Source organism: Andrena cerasifolii, unplaced genomic scaffold (genome assembly GCF_050908995.1).
Source record: "Andrena cerasifolii isolate SP2316 unplaced genomic scaffold, iyAndCera1_principal scaffold1228, whole genome shotgun sequence".
In the NCBI taxonomy this organism is placed as follows: domain Eukaryota; kingdom Metazoa; phylum Arthropoda; class Insecta; order Hymenoptera; family Andrenidae; genus Andrena; species Andrena cerasifolii.
Genome location: NW_027486120.1, coordinates 1 through 7635, shown reverse-complemented (window position 1 = coordinate 7635; position 7635 = coordinate 1). Strand labels below are relative to the sequence as shown.

The window sequence follows — 7635 nt, the reverse complement described above, 5'->3', positions numbered from 1 at the left end:
AGCCCAATTCTGTGCATTCTGAAAATTTTCGCCAGATTTTGGCCAATATATCAGGAGAACATGAAGTGGAAAGAGGTATACTAAATTTCAGCTTCAAAGGCATCGCCTTAAAGTTGCAATTAAGAGGCGCAGGCCTTTCAAGAGGCGTTCGAAAATTCTGCGTCTCTTCGTTAAACAGTCACTGTCTCGAAACACTTGCGCCACTTCTCGCTCTTTGATTTGCTCTCCGGAGACGTTACTTTGTGCCATCTCTTTCGACGGCATGTTCTCCTGTTACAAAGCCCAATTCTGTGCATTCTGAAAATTTTCGCCAGATTTTGGCCAATATATCAGGAGAACATGAAGTGGAAAGAGGTATACTAAATTTCAGCTTCAAAGGCATCGCCTTAAAGTTGCAATTAAGAGGCGCAGGCCTTTCAAGAGGCGTTCGAAAATTCTGCGTCTCTTCGTTAAACAGTCACTGTCTCGAAACACTTGCGCCACTTCTCGCTCTTTGATTTGCTCTCCGGAGACGTTACTTTGTGCCATCTCTTTCGACGGCATGTTCTCCTGTTACAAAGCCCAATTCTGTGCATTCTGAAAATTTTCGCCAGATTTTGGCCAATATATCAGGAGAACATGAAGTGGAAAGAGGTATACTAAATTTCAGCTTCAAAGGCATCGCCTTAAAGTTGCAATTAAGAGGCGCAGGCCTTTCAAGAAGCGTTCGAAAATTCTGCGTCTCTTCGTTAAACAGTCACTGTCTCGAAACACTTGCGCCACTTCTCGCTCTTTGATTTGTTCTCCGGAGACGTTACTTTGTGCCATCTCTTTCGACGGCATGTTCTCCTGTTACAAAGCCCAATTCTGTGCATTCTGAAAATTTTCGCCAGATTTTGGCCAATATATCAGGAGAACATGAAGTGGATAGAGGTATACTAAATTTCAGCTTCAAAGGCATCGCCTTAAAGTTGCAATTAAGAGGCGCAGGCCTTTCAAGAAGCGTTCGAAAATTCTGCGTCTCTTCGTTAAACAGTCACTGTCTCGAAACATCTGCGCCACTTCTCGCTCTTTGATTTGCTCTCCGGAGACGTTACTTTGTGCCATCCTATTTTTTTCTCTATTTATTTACCTCTTTTGCTTTCTCTATTTATTTACCTATTTTTTCTCTATTGATTTACCTCTTTTGTTTTCTCTATTTATTTACCTATTTTTTCTCTAGTTATTTACCTACTTTTTTCTCTAATTTATTTACCTCTTTTGTTTTCTCTACTTCATTACCTATTTTTCTCTATTTATTTGCCTATTTTTTTCTCTAAATTATTTACCTATTTTTGTCTATTTATTTACCTATTTTCTGTATTTATTTACCTCGTTTGTATTCTCTACTTCATTACCTATTTTTCACTATTTCTTTATCTATTTTTTTCTCTAATTTATTTACAAATTTTTTCTTTGTTTATTTACCTATTTTTTCCTCTAATTTATTTATCTATTTTTTTCTCTAATTTATTTACCTATTTTTTCTCTATTTATTTATCTATTTTTTTCTCTAATTTATTTACCTATTTTTTCTCTATTTATTTACCTCCTTTGTTTTCTCTCTTTATTTACCTTTTTTCCCTCTATTTATTTACCTATTTTGTTTTCTCTATTTAGTTACCTATCTTTCTCTAGATAATTTACCTATTTTTTCTCTATTTATTTACCTGTTTTTTCTCTATTTATTTTCCAATTTTTTCCCTATTCATTTACTTTTTTCTATTTATTTACCTCTATCTTTCTCTAATTTATACACCTATATTTTCTCTATTTATTTACCTATTGTTTCTCTAGTTATTTACCTATATTTTCTCTCATTTATTTTCCTATTTTTCTCTCTCATTTATTTTCGTATTTTTTCTCGGTTTATTTACCTATTTTTCCCTTTAATTTATTTACCTATTTTTTATTTACCTTTTTTTCTTTGATTTATGTAGCTATTTTTCTCTATTTATACACGTATTTTTTCTCCAGCTAATTTACCTATTTTTCTCTATTTATTTACCTATTTTTCTCTACTTATTTACCTCTTTTTTCTCTATTTATTTACCTATTTTTCTCTATTTATTTACCTGCTTTGTTTTCTCTATTTATTTACCTTTTTTCCCTCTATTTATTTTCGAATTTTTTCTCTATTCATTTACTTTTTTCTATTTATTTACATCTTTCTTTCTCTAATTTATACACCTATATTTTCTCTATTTATTTACCTATTTTTCTCTATTTATTTACCTATTGTTTCTCTAGTCATTTACCTATATTTTCTCTCATTTATTTTCCTATTTTTTCTCTGTTTATTTACCTATTTTTTCCTTTAATTTATTTACCTATTTTTTTATTTACCTTTTTTTCTTTGATTTATGTAGCTATTTATCTATATTTATACACCTATTTTTTCTCTAGATAATTTACCTATTTTTTCTCTAATTTATTTATCTATTTTTTTCTCTAGTTTATTTACCTATTTTTTTATTTACCTTTTTTTCTTTGATTTATTTAGCTACTTATCTATATTTATACACCTATTTTTCCTCTAGATAATTTACCTATTTTTTCTCTATTTATTTTCCTATTTTTCTCTATTTATTTACCTGTTTTGTTTTCTCTATTATTTACCTATTTTTCTCTAGTTATTTACCTATTTTTTCCTCTAATTTATTTACCTATTTTTTTATTTACCTTTTTTTCTTTGATTTATTTAGCTACTTATCTATATTTATACACCTATTTTTTCTCTAGATAATTTACCTATTTTTTCTCTATTTATTTACCTATTTTTCTCTCTCATTTATTTACGTATTTTTTCTCTGTTTATTTACCTATTTTTCCCCTTTAATTTATTTACCTATTTTTTATTTACCTTTTTTTCTTTGATTTATTTACCTATTTTTTATCTATTTATTTACCTATTTTGCTCTACATATTTACCTCTTTTTTCTCTATTTATTTACCTATTTTTTCTCTATTTATTTACCTATTTTTCTCTATTTAGTTACCTCTTTTTATCCTCTATTTATTTACCTATTTTTTCTCTAGTTATTTACCTCTTTTGTTTTCTCTATTTACTTACCTATTTTTTCTCTAGTTATTTACCTACTTTTTTCTCTAATTTATTTACCTCTTTTGTTTTCTCTATTTATTTACCTATTTTTCTCTAGATAATTTACCTATTTTTCTCTATTTATTTACCTATTTTTTCTCTATTTATTTTCCAATTTTTTCTCTATTCATTTACTTTTTTCTATTTATTTACCTCTTTCTTCCTCTAATTTATACACCTATATTTTCTCTATTTATTTTCCTATTTTTCTCTGTTTATTTACCTATTTTTTCCTTTAATTTCTTTACATATTTTTTTATTTACCTTTTTTTCTTTGATTTATTTAGCTATTTATCTCTATTTATACACCCATTTTTTCTCCAGATAATTTACCTATTTTTTCTCTATTTATTTTCCTATTTTTTCTCTATTTGTTTACCTCTTTTGTTTTCTCTACTTATTTACCTATTTTTCTCTGTTTATTTACCTATTTTTCCCTATTTTATTTACCTATTTTTTTATTTATTTACCTATTTTTCCCTATTTTATTTACCTATTTTTTCTCTATTTATTTACCTCTTTTGTTTTCTCTATTTACTTAACTATTTTTTCTCTAGTTATTTACCTACTTTTTTCTCTAATTTGTTTACCTCTTTTGTTTTCTCTACTTATTTACCTATTTTTCTCTGTTTATTTACCTACTTTTCTCTATTTATTTACCTGCTTTGTTTTCTCTATTTATTTACCTTTTTCCCTCTATTTATTTACCTATTTTTTTTAATTAGCTATTTTTCTCTCTTTATACACCTATTTTTTCTCTAGTTTATTTACCTCTTTTTTCTGTATTTATTTACCTACTTTGTTTTCTCTACTTCATTACCTATTTTTCTCTGTTTATTTACCTATTTTTTCCTCTAATTTATTTACCTATTTTTTATTTACCTTTTTTCCTTTGGTTTATTTACCTATTTTTCTCTATTTATACACCTATTTTTTCTCTACCTAATTTACCTATTTTTCTGTATTTATTTACCTATTTGTTCTCTATTTATTTGCCTCTTTTGTTTTCTCTATTTATTTACCTATTTTTCTCTAGATAATTTACCTATTTTTTCTCTATTTATTTACCTATTTTTCCTCTATTTATTTTCGAATTTTTTCTCTATTCATTTACTTTTTTCTATTTATTTACCTCTTTCTTTCTCTAATTTATACACCTATATTTTCTCTATTTATTTACCTATTTTTCTCTATTTATTTACCTATTTTTCTCTATTTATTTACCTATTGTTTCTCTAGTCATTTACCTATATTTTCTCTCATTTATTTACCTATTTTTTCCTTTAATTTCTTTACATATTTTTTTATTTACGTTTTTTTCTTTGATTTATTTAGCTATTTATCTCTATTTGTACACCCATTTTTTCTCCAGATAATTTACCTATTTTTTCTCTATTTATTTTCCTATTTTTTCTCTATTTGTTTACCTCTTTTGTTTTCTCTACTTATTTACCTATTTTTCTCTGTTTATTTACCTATTTTTCCCTATTTTATTTACCTATTTTTTTTATTTATTTACCAATTTTTCCCTATTTTATTTACCTATTTTTTCTCTATTTATTTACCTCTTTTGTTTTCTCTATTTACTTAACTATTTTTTCTCTAGTTGTTTACCTACTTTTTTCTCTAATTTATTTACCTATTTTTTCTCTATTTATTTATCTATTTTTTCTCTAATTTATTTACCTATTTTTCTCTATTTATTTACCTCCTTTGTTTTCTCTCTTTATTTACCTTTTTTCCCTCTATTTATTTACCTATTTTGTTTTCTCCATTTAGGTTACCTATTTTTCTCTAGATAATTTACCTATTTTTTCTCTATTTATTTACCTGTTTTTTCTCTATTTATTTTCCAATTTTTTCCCTATTCATTTACTTTTTTTCTATTTAATTACCTCTATCTTTCTCTAATTTATACACCTATATTTTCTCTATTTATTTACCTATTGTTTCTCTAGTTATTTACCTATATTTTCTCTCATTTATTTTCCTATTTTTTCTCGGTTTATTTACCTATTTTTCCCTTTAATTTATTTACCTATTTTTTATTTACCTTTTTTTCTTTGATTTATGTAGCTATTTTTCTCTATTTATACACGTATTTTTTCTCCAGCTAATTTACCTATTTTTCTCTATTTATTTACCTATTTTTCTCTACTTATTTACCTCTTTTTTCTCTATTTATTTACCTATTTTTCTCTATTTATTTACCTGCTTTGTTTTCTCTATTTATTTACCTTTTTTCCCTCTATTTATTTTCGAATTTTTTCTCTATTCATTTACTTTTTTCTATTTATTTACATCTTTCTTTCTCTAATTTATACACCTATATTTTCTCTATTTATTTACCTATTTTTCTCTATTTATACACGTATTTTTTCTCCTGCTAATTTACCTATTTTTCTCTATTTATTTACCTATTTTTCTCTATTTATTTACCTATTTTTCTCTAGTTATTTACCTATTTTTTCCTCTAATTTATTTACCTATTTTTTTATTTACCTTTTTTTCTTTGATTTATTTAGCTACTTATCTATATTTATACACCTATTTTTTCTCTAGATAATTTACCTATTTTTTCTCTATTTATTTACCTATTTTTCCTCTATTTATTTTCGATTTTTTTCTCTATTCATTTACTTTTTTCTATTTATTTACATCTTTCTTTCTCTAATTTATACACCTATATTTTCTCTATTTATTTACCTATTTTTCTCTATTTATTTACCTATTGTTTCTCTAGTCATTTACCTATATTTTCTCTCATTTATTTTCCTATTTTTTCTCTGTTTATTTACCTATTTTTTCCTTTAATTTATTTACCTATTTTTTTATTTACCTTTTTTTCTTTGATTTATGTAGCTATTTATCTATATTTATACACCTATTTTTTCTCTAGATAATTTACCTATTTTTTCTCTAATTTATTTATCTATTTTTTTCTCTAGTTTATTTACCTATTTTTTTATTTACCTTTTTTTCTCTGATTTATTTAGCTACTTATCTATATTTATACACCTATTTTTTCTCTAGATAATTTACCTATTTTTCTCTATTTATTTTCCTATTTTTTCTCTATTTGTTTACCTCTTTCGTTTTCTCTACTTATTTACCTATTTTTCTCTGTTTATTTACCTATTTTTCCCTATTTTATTTACCTATTTTTCCCTATTTTATTTACCTATTTTTTCTCTATTGATTTACCTCTTTTGTTTTTTCTATTTATTTTCCTATTTTTTCTCTATATATTTACCTATTTTTCTCTCTCATTTATTTACGTATTTTTTCTCTAGTTATTTACCTACTTTTTTCTCTAATTTGTTTACCTCTTTTGTTTTCTCTACTTATTTACCTATTTTTCTCTGTTTATTTACCTACTTTTCTCTATTTATTTACCTGCTTTGTTTTCTCTATTTATTTACCTTTTTTCCCTCTATTTATTTACCTATTTTTTTTAATTAGCTATTTTTCTCTCTTTATACACCTATTTTTTCTCTAGTTTATTTACCTCTTTTTTCTGTATTTATTTACCTACTTTGTTTTCTCTACTTCATTACCTATTTTTCTCTGTTTATTTACCTATTTTTTCCTCTAATTTATTTACCTATTTTTTATTTACCTTTTTTCCTTTGGTTTATTTACCTATTTTTCTCTATTTATACACCTATTTTTTCTCTACCTAATTTACCTATTTTTCTGTATTTATTTACCTATTTGTTCTCTATTTATTTGCCTCTTTTGTTTTCTCTATTTATTTACCTATTTTTCTCTAGATAATTTACCTATTTTTTCTCTATTTATTTACCTATTTTTCCTCTATTTATTTTCGAATTTTTTCTCTATTCATTTACTTTTTTCTATTTATTTACCTCTTTCTTTCTCTAATTTATACACCTATATTTTCTCTATTTATTTACCTATTTTTCTCTATTTATTTACCTATTTTTCTCTATTTATTTACCTATTGTTTCTCTAGTCATTTACCTATATTTCTCTCATTTATTTTCCTATTTTTTCTCTGTTTATTTACCTATTTTTTCCTTTAATTTCTTTACATATTTTTTTATTTACGTTTTTTTCTTTGATTTATTTAGCTATTTATCTCTATTTGTACACCCATTTTTTCTCCAGATAATTTACCTATTTTTTCTCTATTTATTTTCCTATTTTTTCTCTATTTGTTTACCTCTTTTGTTTTCTCTACTTATTTACCTATTTTTCTCTGTTTATTTACCTATTTTTCCCTATTTTATTTACCTATTTTTTTTATTTATTTACCAATTTTTCCCTATTTTATTTACCTATTTTTTCTCTATTTATTTACCTCTTTTGTTTTCTCTATTTACTTAACTATTTTTTCTCTAGTTGTTTACCTACTTTTTTCTCTAATTTATTTACCTATTTTTTCTCTATTTATTTACCTATTTTTTTCTCTAATTTATTTACCTATTTTTCTCTATTTATTTACCTTTTATTACTATTTTTCCTCTATTTATTTACCTATTTTTCTCTAG

The 7635-nt window shown here is 24.5% G+C and overlaps 1 long non-coding RNA gene across 2 annotated transcripts; it reads right to left on the bottom strand.

Annotated features, from left to right (window-relative positions):
• Window positions 1-1098: 1098 nt before the first annotated feature.
• On the bottom strand, window positions 1099-7544 carry LOC143378212 (uncharacterized). Of its 2 annotated transcripts, none has more exons than XR_013087799.1 (3): window positions 5065-7544; window positions 2793-3210; window positions 1099-2071 (listed from the first exon to the last, which is right to left on the bottom strand). It is a non-coding gene; the product is annotated as an uncharacterized LOC143378212 (long non-coding RNA). The 2 variants fall into 2 exon arrangements; XR_013087800.1 differs by having other exon boundaries at window positions 2793-3759; window positions 5311-7544.
• Window positions 7545-7635: the final 91 nt, after the last annotated feature.